We start from the raw sequence: 15483 nt of genomic DNA, 5'->3' as shown, positions 1-15483 counted from the left end.
GAAATCCAGGTCTTTCCAAATAAACAATGGAAAAAGCCTGACTCAAGGAACTCTGAATCAGCCTTTAGTTTCCCACAGAAAAACAGCAGCTTTACGCTTCCGGTCCGCGTATCTTATTTTAGATTACGGAAACTATTTTCACAGATCACTTAGTGGCATGAAAAGTTAGGATTTGATGTTACAAGATCCCAAATCTCTTTTTTCCACTAGAGCAAAAAAAATCAGATGGTCAAAACCTCATAGCTTTAGTTGCTGTTAAACTGGATTTGATTTTGTTTTATGGCAATCTTCATCAGCCTTACTATTTTTGAGTCCTTCTCCTACTTTGTACAATGACTGCTAGCAAGTGTGGATTTACAGATTTCAGAAACATAGAACAATTCTGCAACTGTAGTGTATCTTGTTGTTATAACAGTTGGTAGTCTTGAAGAAGAGGAAGCTTGCAATTAGCATGCAGTACACTTGCAAGAAATCTGGAAGAAAATACTTGATGAGTTGTCTACACATGTTGCCAGAATCAATGGTTGTAGTAATCCAGGATTCTCTGTAATAACTCAGTGTCCTACAAAATTTAAATTACAACAGCCACCTCATTGCTGATGCTCTATTTCTGATAGCTTCAAGCCAGAGACTGGGCTAAGCTTGTGTTTGAATACACTACAGCCAATTTCCCGAGTAAAAGACACCTGGTTCTTTCTATACTAAGAGTTTCATTACTTCTGAAAGTGCCAGTTAAAACCCAAGCACAGCTGTTTGTTTGGTTTGGGGTTTTTTTTGTTGTTGTTTTGTTTTTGTTTTTGTTTTTTAAAGGAATATTCCAAACCAGGTTTATGAACACTGGTAAGAAAAATCGGCATCGTCTGCTTTTATTCCTATAGTACCTGCACATTGTATTCTCTCTGGAGAAGTGCTCTTTATTCTGGCTCCTGATTGGCTACCAAGGCTTCAAAGAGACAGTCTTTACAAAGGTTCTCATGCCACATCTTTCCTAATGTACTTGAGCTCTTTACTGCAAGGAATTAATGAATGGGAAGAAAACCCTCCTTGGCTTTCACTTTCTAATCAGAATTTGTAACAGTACCTGTCAGAAATAGCATTTTAGTTATAAATAGATAAGATTTGAGATACCTACCAACGTGCAAACACAGAACGTTCCAAAGCCACTTCATAAGCCCTTCTCAGAATCAAACTGCACTTCAAAAGAGTACTTTTAAAAGTATGAACTGTCTTCAACCATCGAATGGCCTGACACTTCAAATAAATATTTCCAAAAAAACATCATAAAGATGATTGATGGATTCTGTAGAAGTTTAGCCACTAGCTTTCTGCTATCACACAGCTTTAAATTGAAGATGGAAAAGCTGATACAGCTTCCCTGACAGTTCTCAGTAAGGGAAGCACTGTAGAACCTTCAAGGCCCCAGCCAAAACGAGGAACTCCTGCAGAAGTAGAGTTCATATTTATGAACTACAGCATCCTGCTCTGAAAAGCTCATTTCCCAAGCTTTATAAGGTATTTTCTAGGAGTCACCATCTCTGAGATTATTAAGTTTCAGAAGCACAGAGTACCAGTAACTTTCTTTGCAACAGATTTAGAGACTTTATCTATAGTACAAAAATATTTGACATTAAATAGAGGAAAATTCCGAATCCCTTCCTAGGCCTGTACTGGCCACTGATAAAGATTAGCCCAATGCAAACTAAATACATTAGTAAACTAGCACATTTAATGGGGACAACAGAAAGTAAGTCAGATCCTGAAAAGTCATGTAGTATTGTAATTAAGTGTAGTGTTGTAATTAAGTGTTGTGACTCATGCTACTTTCTGGGATTTTAGAATTAGAGTGCTGCATTTCTGAGCTTTTCTTCCCAAAATAGATATGGGAATTAGATATATTCATTTAACAGTTTGTATGGCATTAAATAATTAGAGAACTCTAGAACTAGTGCTCTATTAGTAGTAATAGTGAGGCTAAGAAGAAAACTTCTAAAGTTTTAGAGTCAGTAAGGTTGAATGCTGAGTTAGTGGGGATTAGAAGATTACCTAAACTGATATAATGAAATCAGTTTATTTCATTAGATAATAAGCAGACAAAATTATGCCTCTCAAAAGAAAAGCCTAACAATGACCGTCCAGCCTTAAAACAAAAAACACTACTGCATGTCTGAACACACTGCAGTCATAGGGGAAGCCTAGCTGGCTGACACTGGGGCTTGTGGGCATGATGAGACAAGTTGTCTACTTTAGTATCTTGTTTTAAAGCCTCTTCCACACCATCATGTCAAGTTCAGGAGAAAGCTATAGCCTAAGAAGTACAGATGTGGGTGATGAATTTGTTTCAGACTGTGAGTTAATAACAACTAGATTAGCCAATAGGCTAAATGAGAGTGATGATACACATGGCGTGAAGGAAGCCTGTCTCCTGACTTGTCACTGAATTCCCAGTGATAGCTATGAACTGTTCCAGTATTTCTGAACAGATTAAAGGTGACTTCTTTTTAAAGGAGATTTTAAATTAGCTTTCATACACGATTAATTTTTACTTCTTTTTTTAAAAACTTTACTCCATATTAAATGACAACTGAGAACTCATCTCATGCACAATGAGTTGCACGCCTTGGGCTGCTGCTCTTCAAAAACTTGACTTCAGGTCACAGCCCACATTGTTGCAACACTGCAGATCATTTGAAATCTATGGCATTATCTGGTCTGTTCTAGCTACGTTGAAAGAGTAAGCCACAGTTGCAGCTTCTTATGTTCCTGTACAAGGTAAACTCACAAGAAAAAGGGACAAAAATACTATGAGTGGAGATTACTCCAGGATTGAGAAAAGCACAAGTCTGCTGTCTCTCTTACAAGACCAGAGGTCGTACTGTTTCCTCTTATCATGGTTTAACCCCAGCTCGCAACTAGGCACCACACAGCCTCTCACTCACCTCCCTCACAGTGGGATAGGGGAGAGAATCAGAAGGGTAAAAGTGAGAAAACTTCGTGAGTTGAGATGAAGACAATTTAATAAGTAAAGCAAAGCCACGCATGCAAGCAAACCAAAACAAGGAATTCATTCACTGCTTCCCATCAGCAGGCAGGTGTTCAGCCATCTCTAGGAAAGCAGGGCTCCATCACGTGTAATGGCTACTTGGGAAGGCAAATGCCATCACTCGGAACATCCCCCCCTTTCTTCTTCCCCCAGCTTTAGATGCTGAGCATGATGCCGTATGATCTGGAATATTCCTTTGGTCAGTTGGGGTCAGCTGTCCCGGCTGCGTCCCTTCCCAACTTCTTGTGCTCCCCCAGCCTACTCACTGGTAGGGTGAGGTGAGAAGCAGAAAAGGCTTTGGCTCTGTGTAAGCACTGCTCAGCAGTAACCAAAACATCCCTGTGTTATCAACACTATTTTCAGCACAAATCCAAAACATAACCCCACACTAGCTACTATGAAGAAAATTAACTCTATCCCAGCCAAAATCAGCACACCTCTATATCAGTGTCTGCAGGTCTAATTCTAAATAAAGACCAGGCCTTTGTGTCTTTACACATGTACACATTTACATTACATGTAAATAAAATCATAGTTTACACTGTCTTACTGACTTTTTCATGGTAACTATATACAGTTTCCACTGCAAGAAGAAATACTTGTCTTTCTGCTAGCCTTCTGAGTGCTATTTGGTATGCCCAGTTCTTCAGCAAACAGAAAATTAATATTGTCCCACATGAAGTGGGCAGACTATTCCTAGGGGAGGCGGAATAAATGGTCTGCTAGGAAAAATTTACAGCTCTGCTCCGTACATTGTGACAACTCTGTAAATTGTTAGCAAATAGGCGGCACTGCGCCCAACTGCAGTTGAGGCACTTCCTATCAGGGGTTTAAACATAACCAAGGGGATAGGCCCACCTCTCAGGAGAATGCTAATAGCAGTTTTGTAATGGTAATAGACTATTGTTACCAAAAAGCATGTTGGAATGTCTCAGACTATATAAATTCTGTCTTAGAGGCCCATATGAGCTGCTTGTCATCTCCCAGAGTGTCTTGAGAACTCTGGAGACACTGGAAGATGTTCTGGAAGATGTTATATCTCATCAACCACATTCATGACTGAATGGATGTTCCCCAACTTCCACCATAGTTATAAAGCCTCCCATACATTACTTATTCCTTTGTGGCTCTCCATAAAGGTACCTCATTCATGCCAACCTCTGTGCAGTTTGCTAATCACTTTACTGCAAAAAGGATGAGCTAGTAGAGACTGTGCACTATGTTTTACCATATCACTACTTATTGTCATCAAACACTGTTGACCACATCTATAGCTGAGCTAGTATCTGGAAGTTGTATAGCAAAAGCAATTTATTTGCTGCAGAAAGTTGGATTTAGTTTTAAACAGACTAAGTAATGTTCAGAGTGTTTATGTACACAGTCCAAGGGCAGCTCCTGTTCTGCTTCACAACTTCCTTTGCAATATCCAGGAGCACCTCTGGATTGTCACAAGTTCAAGACTAGATTGAATGTGTTTGGGAATAATGTGCATGTACCTAAACATATAATTCTGTTGCATTAATTTTGCAAGTTTCTTCAAAATTAAAAACTCTGGTAATGCTCAAATGGGAAAAAAGTTTGTGGATTTTTTTCCAGGTCACATAAGTTCTTTGAAGTTCAAAGATCAATTCCTTGCTCTATTAAAATATGTGTCAGTTCTGCTACTTAATTCAGTGTGATGAGGATTTCAGCAAAGATACTTCCTTGCATGCTTAGGACTTGGATAAATTTTTGCGAAGTTGGGCTAAGTACTTAAGAAATCTGGGAAAAATCATAGCTTACATGGAAATTATGAAAGACTGAGGTATAAGATCTGGGGGGGGGGGGGTGTTTGTGTCTACGTACAGCTAGTAACTAATATTAAGTATTCTCCCATATGTTCAAACATTCCTATAAGCATTTGAGAAACATACAGAAGTCTTACAATAGTATGATTTACACAGAGTAAATAAATCATCCCTGTGTAAGGAAGTTGTAACTATGCCAAACATTTCAAGAATGGGAGTGTGGAGGAAAAGAAACATAAGTAGTATCACATCATCTCTATCTGGAATCTAAAACCTAAAGTTAAAAATTCAAGAGAATGGATTCTTGGCTGCATATATTGGTGGAGCTAGAGAAGTTGAAAGAATCAGCTTAGAATATCCAGAATCAGAAGAAAACCAACAGTGTACTCAGGTGCTAATTCAGTGCTGTATCCAAGATCACTGGCTAAAACCCATAACAGCATTAAACTCAGAAGCTAACTCTGAGACCACTTCAACACATCTGAATGCATTAACAGTAAGGTAATCAACATTCAACTGTGTAATTACTGTGTTCATGTCAAATCACATAAGATAAAGGCACATAGAAACAGTGCTCTAAAATGGCTCAAGAAGAGCCGTCTACAGACTAAGCCTAAAATTATGACTTAGGAATTTCCAGCCACTATTAAAGAATGAAAAAATGTTTATTTTTAAATAGACTCAGTTCCTTCTTTTCTAAAATAAGGACTTATTCCATGCCAGCCTCAGAAGAGAGCACTACATATTAGCTAATATCTAACACATCCTTTGAAAAATACGTAGTGCTGAATGAACTTGCAAAGAACATCAAAAGATATAAGTAATATCATTACTTGCAGAGAAAAAAGAACATCAGCAAATAGGGAGATCAACCTACCAGCAGACAAATTGATATTACTATCACTGCTAAACAATATTTTCAGTTACTTATAATAGTAATTTTTGGTGGCAAAAAGATAGGACTATTCACTGTTGATAATGTCAAATCATTATGTATTCTGTCTATATCTTATAGACTACAACTGGAGTTTTATGAGTTCAGCAGTTTTGTAAGTCCAGATACTTCTGAATGTCATTTTGCCAGTGTGTGAATCACACAGCCTGTAAAAAAGACTACCCTCATGGGATTTTCATATGTAGTGGAATGCAAGCATCTAAATTCTGACCCAGCGTGTACTATTTCATGGCAGAAAGTAGCTTGCTCAGCCTTTCAGGTTACAAGACAAGGAACAGGAGAAATTCACTGCCACATTACAGGGGTGAAACCCTCAGTTTTCTACCTGAGGTGGGAATTCCTAAGTAAGGATTCTTACACCTTCCTCTAAAGGTGTCAGGACTGGCCACAATCTGATTGGACTTGACAGGTTAGTGGTCTGATCTATATGACAACTGCTACTTTCCTACAAAGTCTGTGTAAGTATTTGTGCTCCTAGGAAAATATAAATTGGAAGTATTTTCTATTTCTTATATCAAACAAAAGTAACTTTGTCTGCTTCTGGAATACTAAGTCTGAACTCAGTGTGGCTGTAGGGTGCTAGCTGGGAATAAAAGAGAAAAGAGAAGAAGCCTGGAGATTTTCACAAAGCTCTGGAGCATTCAGTGCATATGTAAACATTTGCAGTAGCATTAGCAGCAGTGCCAAATTACCTCTCTTCTCACTGTAAAGGGTATCTTCTGACTGTGGCAACTACAAGAAAATACATATCTAAGGTGTCAACTGCCATCTCTTTAATTTTGCAGGCTGGGGGGACAATGCCACCTTGTTTCCTGTGTATGGCCCTGCTTGAAATTCGGCCTACAGAGAGCAGAAGGGGAAACAGTGCAGCAGAAAGAAACAAAACTCCTTTGATTCTGGGGTGGGGCAGGGGAGAGCAACATAGTGGATTTGGATGGAAGAAGCACAGTTCTCCATTCTGCAGTATTATCAGCTGCATGGTTAATTCCCTGGAGTGCTCCTGCAGTGTCCATATATTCAAATGTACGGAAAGTAAGCTGTAACTTAAGAGTATTTAACATATTTTATTGCAGACTCAAAGCTGATCGTAGCCAATTGTCACCATTTTAAATATAATTCAATTTATATTTGCATGTACTTTGAAGTTATTTTGTTGTCAGTAAAAAAACAATGATTTTATCATAATGGTTACTTCTTTCCTGAGGACTCTTTTTTGTCTCAGCTTGTCCCAGAGTTGAATCTTGCCTAAATGACTCTTTCCAAATGAATGTCATCATTGTTATCATTGTTGTCTTCTTTTCTACTTTTTTTTTTTCTTCTTTTTTTTTTGTTTTTTTGGTTTTTTTTTTTGTGGTTTTGTTTGCTTGTTTGTTTTGTTTTTGTTTTGTTTAAATACATATCGGCAGCTTTAGATGTTATCACAGAACAGCCATGCCTGGGATGCTATAGACAGGTGCTGGGCAAGATTCTTTACATAGCTCTTCTGTGACAAGGCACCTCAAACTTTGACCTCTGGCACCTGTTGTTCTTCTGGTCCTGGATTTTCTAGGGAGTTGTCTCTCTGCTCCCTGAATGTCCACACCCCCTCTTGTTCCACCCCTGGGCCTCCCAAGTTCTTGCCTTTATGCAGCTCCTGCAGTTCCAGTCCTGGACTGGAGAGACCCTGAGCAGAATCTAAGCTATGCAGATTCAGTATATTGGGTTGTTTGTGGGTTAGGTTTTGGCTTTTTTCTTTGTTTGTTATGTTTTTTAGTTTTATTTGCTCTTTTCCTAATGTTCTCTTAGAAATACAAGCTAAGGTCAGGCCTGGGTTGCAACTCTACTTCTTCCCACTTTGTGGGTGATGGACAGAGCAGAATGGCAGCGGCCAGGATGGAGTGTTTACACTTCCTCCTCTACAGTGGTGTGGACCATTGCATGATTCAGTATGATCTGCAGGATTTCAATGCACAGGCCATAGTCTCCCGCTCAGACAGCATCTCTGAGTTTATCTGCTTGCACCCACTATTAAAGGCTGTGTGTAAAAAGTAAATACAGGCCTCTCACTACTATAATCAGCATAACTGCTTTGGATTTTTGCACTGTGACATAGGTCATCTGTCATACTATTATTTCTTAAAAAAATACTTGTGCTCCTTTTGCATTTTTTTTTTTAGAAGAATAACAACACTTGTTTGCTAGCGTGGAATGGAACAAAAATTTTCTTCAGTAAAGCCTATCTGCAAATACAAATCCACAAACCATGTTATCTGTTGTGTTCCCCAGCTGATCATTGTCCTGAACATCATAATCTCTCTTTTGCATTCCGTGTAAGAAAGTCCTCATGTAGTGCCATCTGTTCCTGCACTGGCAGGTTTACTTCCTACCATAACATGTGGCAATTAACATTTATACCTCATCTTGGCATTGATATGCAATCAAAGGGGTCCTCAGCCTGTTAAGAGTCAGGAGCCCTGGAGGCCCTTTCTATAACCACCTGAAAGGTACTTGCTTTTAGGGTTTGAGCCATGAAAATCTGTGAACCATGATTCTCGTTATATTTCAGATCTTAAACTGATGTTGATCACATATTTTGCAACTAGACCACTGAAAGGAGAACCAGAGTCCAGTGTCCAGTACTGTGTTATCCCCAGGATGCTCTCAGCTGCAAGATTTGGAAGGCAACTATGTCGAGGTGACACACTTTGTAGCCATCAAGTACCACAACTAGCTCTCAGAAACACATTGCCTGTACAGAGCTTTACTGACAAGAGCAAGCGCAGTGTAGCACCTTCCCTACTGATAGTCACATTTGGAAATACACTTAGTGGTACTATTTTTAACTCTTCCTGAAAGCTATAGAAGTACTGGTTTCCTATGGGAGCTGAAGGAAGCTAACCTCCCAAGGGTGTTGGGCTGTGGATGCATGAACTGTATCTGCTCAGATGCAGGGGGATTTCTTAAAATGTTTTGCTTCAGTTTAAACCCATATTCTTCCTCTCCTTTACTATTACTTTGAAATTAAAACATAGAAGGCATGTTTCCTTTGCTAAAAGGAAGTCTATGCTCACCATCATTTCATGGACAAAATAAAATCTTCTCCCTTCATGAAAGCCCTCGGATACTTGAAGCAGTCCTGTCTGTAGAACGCTTATATGATTTTCCCAAAATAATTTTTCTCCCTGTCTCAGTCCTTTGTTCGGAGTCTGTTTTCTTTACCTCATTTTCAGATCTAATTTTCCCTGGGTTTCTATTGCATTATGTTCTCTCTGTCCTCTCTCCCATTCTCCAAGAGCAATGCAAACATAATTAAAGACTCATGGAATTTTTAGGCTATGTTAGTTAGAAATGGTTAAAAATTGAAAAGAAAATAGGTTTGCATGAAGCCATAGGAGGTTGTTTCCAGGCTTCTTTTTTGGAAGAGAGATGCCACAAGTTTACTCCCAGCTTACAGGAAGGAGATGCAAGGATTGTATCTCACATATAGTGTCATAAGCATGGAAATAAGGTGCACGGGAGTACACAAATGGGTATCCTTAATATATGTACAATTTTCTTCTTACATATTTTGAGTGCTAAAAGCATGTGTGGCAGTTAGAGGTTTGTCCAGCAGGCAGTCTCTGCCACATGACTAGATGCAAGCCCACGCCATGACCTGACCCTCAGCTGTGCCTCCCAGATCACTGTGTCCACAGTTGTCCATAGGGTCAGGACATGATGATGCAGCATGCATTCTGTTTTCCCTCACATTATTGCTAATTTTGAAATAGGAACAGTGCTGTGTTTATATAACATGTATCATTGTTGTAACAGAGATGAATCAATCCTAGCAGAAGAAAAGCTCAGTCACACAGAAGAGGAAGTAACAGCAACAGCAGATAACAGGTTACTTCCGTATCGCACATCATCACTCTGAAGTTTCTCATTACCCTGACACCAATTTTGGTGTTAGAGCAGAACCATTTTACAGCAACAACATAAAGACACACAGAATCAGGCCATGTGTATCATCTAGTACACTGTCCCAACTCTGACAGTAGTCAACAGTACATATCTGTGAAAGCGTACAAAAGAAGGGCAAGAATAAAATAACAATTCCCAAAGTACACGTGTCCAGCTGAAAAACCTAAAGCTGAGTATCTTCTTGAGCCAGAAGTAGCGTCTCTGTGTTTAATAGACCCTGATGGGATTATCTACTGTGAATTTGTTCAAATAGCTTTTGAACATTTTTTACTTTTGAACTTTGTTCCATATAAACTTTTGGAATCAATAACATCTTTTTATGATGATAAAGTGAAAATATCTCTCTACTAAAGTTATAAGCACTTAACATTCAAAATCCTTTATTTTGTCATTCACAGCTACGGATAGCACAATTATTTTTTTTAATCTCCAACTAAAGTCTGAGCATTTTAAGCATGTACTGTGAGGGACAGCCTTTTACATGTTTATGAACTCATTTTCAGACCCCATGATCATGTACAGGATGGAAGATGAAAAGTGGAACCAAATCAGGCATTAGGGTTTAAGCCTTTTGAGGGGTAAAATACATCTTTCAAACAGCAGCCAAAGCAATGTGTTCTTAGGGAATGAAGTACAAAATTTCTGCAGTTAGACAGAAACAAGTTAATCAAAGTTGCAACATCTCCTTTTTTGAACAGCTCTGAAAGCTAATGGTGTAATTTAGTAGCACTCCTACTAAATCTTTCACTGATGGCACATTAGCTGAATCACTATGACTCAAACATTAAAGTCCTAATTTGAGAGACTTATGACTTGAAATTTAGAAGTCCTTCCCATTACAACTTGCACATGGTATCTTTATTTTGGTCGTGGTGGTAGTGGTAGAGGAGAAGCATGAAGGCACGCAAGAAGTTTTTTAGAACCCGCAGAGAGAAATGTTGATGGTTTTGCCTAATGATATATAAATAATATACTCTCATATATACCACCATAATATACCACCCTGAAGAAACTCAAATTCAATTGTTCAGGTGGCAGAGTGAGTTTCAGAAGTTTGAAGCACAGGGCAATCGAATCTCTTTTGCTAACAGAAGACAGGATTCTTCCTATGGGGAGTTTGGAAAGAAAAACAGAATCTTTTACCTTCACCTTAACAGAGTCTCCCAGGACAACAAGCACCCTATCTCTTCTACAGCCATTATTGCCTGAGCTATTCTAGAAAACTCACAGCTACTTCACAATGAGTAAGGGAAACTAGCCTACAAATTATTTTCCTTCATAAAAAGCCCACTCCCATAAGAGGGCTTTTCTAATAGCATTTCAATTTGTAAGACATTGGCTTCATTTTCCTTGGTTGTTTCCTAAAGCCAGATTTATCCTCATGCTAACAAAAGGTCCTAAAACTTGTCTATAATGCAGCCAATAAGGGTACCACTTACAAAGTATTCTGTAAACAGTGGCTCACTAGAAATGTGAACAACTTTGCAGCCCTCTACTCTGTCAGACTTGGCCTTGCTGGCTTGGCTCTGTACTCTTTTGGCCTGTAGGCCACTGCTGCTCTATGTGCCTGGCTGACACAGCTACCACTACTTATGGAAGTCAGAAGCCTCAAAAACCTGCAACAGCTAAATATGAGCGAATCTACCAGCTAGTAGCTAGAATCTGTTGATCCTCTGCTTTCTTGGGGCTTTTTTTAAAGTTCCTCCTTATGCTAAATGTATATTAAAAGCTCTTGTTAATCCTTTGAATAAGGATTTGCAGAATGTGAGGTCTAAATATTGGTGAATTTAGTTCTGTTGAGAGAGACTGTTCTGGCAAAATTTCAACCAGACCTGGTAGTAAGCCCCACTAACCTTCTCACAAGTGTTATTCTTATAAGTCTTCCTGATAAATCTGCAAACCCAACAGACTGGTATTGGCAGAGTATGGATACACATTTGGATTTGGGGTAAGTGCACTATTACATACTGAAAAACAGAATTGAAAAAAAATAGCTGCACTTCTGTTGTTCAGGCCCTAGGCAGTTAACATTCAACAATGCTTCTTTCTGCTATCACAGTATTTGTATTTCACTCCTTTATTCTGACTAAAGCATTACAGCAGTTACCTTTCTGAACAAATTCCAAGAAGCTCATGTACTCCCAACTATTTTGTCCCTTGCTGTGCTGAGGATGGCTTCCCAGGCTACTACAGCTGCTTCTCTTCTCCCATATTTGGAAGTTGGCCTGAGTATGGAGATCCCCTGTGGGTTTCTGTTTAAATTCCAGAGTCACTGTTGCACATTACCATTTCCTTCAGTTTATGTAAATCAAATACAGTATGAGTGAAAAATGTGAGTATAGGCTTGGCTACTGCTTTGCAAGGGAAACTGTAATAAATGCAGAAAGTTTATCTCAGGAGAAAATGTTTCACAAGCGCAGCATGCTTTGCAGTGTGATGCTGCTGAGGCTAGTGACCCTCATTTGGCAGCAGTCTGCACACACTTTACCACTGTGTACCACATTTAAATGGCAATGCTGACACAGTATGCAACAGTAAAGACTAACACACTTGCATGGAAAAGATTGTTGCCTGGCATCAGGGGCATTTTTCTATATGCAGCGCCCAAAACCTAAACAGGAATTTCATTTCACCCCTAAAATTTTAGGGCATCTGCAGCAACCTTAGTAGCCCTTAATTTTTGCTTCTCATCTTCCAGCAGCTCCAAGACAGCAGAACTCAAACATCTACTAGTTTCAAAAAATGTTAAAATTTTTATTAATCAAGTGTTATTTTCTGTCAGTGGACTGAATACATGATATCATATGGAACATAATACCTTAAATAGGAATGATTTTAAAATAATTCAACAGACTAATAGTTTATAGCCTAGCTCCTTTAGGAGACGGTTTATGAACCTCTCATTCCTATCTCTGAATACTCACATGGGTAATGTCACCTGTGTAATGGGGTAAAAATCCAGTCCACTAACGCTTGACCCCTACAGGAAAGTAAGGCAAAGCATAGGGATCTTCTCTATGTGTAAGAGATTCACAATTTAATTCTTAATAGCTATGAATCTAGCTATAGAGGAGACTAAGAGAAAGATGATCATATTCTCAGTACACTTTAAAAAGATTCTAAAACAAATTTTATACATATAACGTGTCATGAGGACAGTCTTTTCAAGCCCAGAAATGTTGCATGGATCAACTTAATTCTGGATTCTTCCCTTTGCAACAGGATAAAACTCTCACTACAGTTCTAATGATCTTGAAACCTATGAGTAGCACACTGTTGAATACACACTGTCCTTTCTGTGACACCACTGCATTTTTATGAGGAACAGCAAACAAAATGTATATATTCACAGAGTAATCTTACAATGAGTCTTACTGAATTTTCTGGAAGTACAAGGCCCAATTATGTGAAAATTATGTGAACTGTAGGTTCAGGATCTCAGGGCAGGAAGAAGGAAGTATTTTTGTATTAGGTTAATTTTCTTTCCTTAATGTAATTACTTGAAGCTCCTCTGAGGTCTGGGATACTACAAGAGTTTTAGTCGAGATGAATTAATGAATATGGCACAGGTAAGAAACTCAAAAGTATGTCCATGTGATTTATTCTGTGGATTTGTATCTCTGCTGTATATGGAAGGAGTTTATACATATATAGAGAAATCTGGTGCTATCTAGCAATTTCTTTTTTAAGTATTGCCTAACTTGGCCATTTAGTACTTGCTGATGGCAGTAAACTCCCATATCTACTAATACAAAGCTACAAATCTTTAGTATGCATGCTAAATAATATAATTATTTAAGCCATAAAGAATCTATGAAAGAGTTAAAGATCTTCACAATTATCCAGTAAAAAAGCAATGACATATATGAATATATTCAAAGAGTTCATTATTACTAAATATAGTATTATTTAATTTTAGCCAGTGGCTTTTCCAGAAGCCTTGGCCAGTCCAAAGGCCTTGGCTTTGTGGTGAATTGGAATGTACACAAAATTGCAGAAACCCCTGAGCCTGTTCATTCTGCACTAGGGATATAAATAATTTACGAGACTCCAAACCAGTAAAACACTTAAAATTTCAGACTAATCTTACACTTACCAATACACACATGCTTTAATACTTCGGTAAATCAAATCCAGTGTGAGGAACTACTAGGAAAGGAGTTGATACATACAAGCACCTAATATTACAGGGTGGGGGGGAAAGCCTGCAGAAGCACTGATAAACACGTAGCCAAAAAAATGCAAGTATTGCATAGGTCATCTGCTAGGCTGATTTGGATACAGGGGTCCTTGAAATTGAATTGAACATAATTACATGCAAAAATACTTAATCAAGAACTGACTGAGTATCAAGATGTGCTCTTGCAATGCAGATAAAAAAATTTAAGAACTTACTGTAGGCATCTCAGCTGAGGTACCTGTCCATTTCAGTGCAAAGTAAAACATGGAAGCTTAAACTGATCAACAAGAGCAATTTAAACCAACCTTTCACTTTTTAAGGAAATGCACAAAGAGCATACAAGAAGTCAGTTGCCACATCTTAGCTGGTAGATGCAGCAGCTCTGTAAACTGCTTGATCACAAGAGTCTTACTGCTCCCAAAACCCATGTTCTTAGAAAAGAATCATGGTGCAGCAAAGGACATTTAAATCTGAATGACAGCAACCACATGAGGTTTAATATTCTTAACTTAAACACATTTAACATCTTCAGTTTACTTGCCTCAATTTCCCTGTGTCCATCTGTAGACATGACCATAAATATTAACCAAAATCACTAGTGGTAAAATGAATGTTTAGACTGTTAAAATGGTCACCTACTGTGAATAAAGCACTTAGATTGTCTACCACATACTCAATTACATTGACAAGCTCTGAGCCAGCATACATATACTTGGAACACAAATACACATCCCTCATTGCCTAAAAAGGTTATTTAAAAGAACACTGCCATAACAAATGTGATACTTGGTGGGATATATAGGAATAGTTTTTTCAATTCTTTTTTCTTGTAGTGGTACTTATTTATCCAATCACAGAGTCAAGCTCCTAAAAACTACCTGTTGCTTTTTGAAAAACCAAAGTCTACTGTAGGTTCATAGTAATGTTGTCAGAGGAGTAGAAAGACTTTTTGTTTGCATATACTGTGAATAGACTGTAATTTTAACTACACATACACTATCATATATGCTTTGCATATATACAATAATATATTCTCATCTGGAATTTTTCAGAAGAAATGCAAGAAAATCTGGTTTTTTAAACCTCATTCTTAGTTAGCAATTTCTAGAATAAACAATATATATATACACACACATATATTTAATATGCTTATCTTTCTTTTCTACATGTTTTATGTTCTTAAAAACATTCCTTGAATTGCGTTGTTATAATTGCTGTGGTACTCCACAATAAACCACTCAAGAATGCTGTGTAGTTAGTGTTTTGAGTTGAAAGCAGTTGGCACAGTAACTAAGAAGATGAAAAAATAAGCTACATTTGCACTTTTGGTTTCCCAGCAGATGCTACATAGCTGTGTAGAACTTCCAGCAAGAAACTCCTTGAAGGACACTGTAAACCGGTAGCAGCATTCTCTGCAGATCTAAGCCCTACTATGTTTTAAGAACACAACACACCTATAGAAGGGCAGTTAGGAACCAATCAGCGTTGTGTGATGAAAGAAAGTTCCTATTGAGGAGATGGCTGACAACTGTGATTTAAATTTTCCAATCCTAATAGGCTGCTCCCATCTAGCTCAGAC

General features: G+C 38.2%; 2 long non-coding RNA genes across 6 annotated transcripts in view; both read right to left on the bottom strand.

Annotated features, from left to right (window-relative positions):
* Window positions 1–15483, bottom strand: part of LOC138687717 (uncharacterized) — an 86261-nt gene that overhangs the window by 66773 nt on the left and 4005 nt on the right. The gene's annotated exons all lie outside the window — the stretch shown is intronic.
* On the bottom strand, window positions 10107–13915 carry LOC138687626 (uncharacterized). Its single transcript, XR_011326757.1, has 3 exons — window positions 13100–13915; window positions 11832–12092; window positions 10107–10830 (listed from the first exon to the last, which is right to left on the bottom strand). It is a non-coding gene; the product is annotated as an uncharacterized lncRNA (long non-coding RNA).

Source organism: Haliaeetus albicilla, chromosome 11 (genome assembly GCF_947461875.1).
Source record: "Haliaeetus albicilla chromosome 11, bHalAlb1.1, whole genome shotgun sequence".
NCBI classification, from domain to species: Eukaryota; Metazoa; Chordata; class Aves; order Accipitriformes; family Accipitridae; genus Haliaeetus; species Haliaeetus albicilla.
The sequence above is the reverse complement of the archived record's forward strand: the minus strand, read 5'-3'. Positions and strand labels throughout refer to the sequence as shown.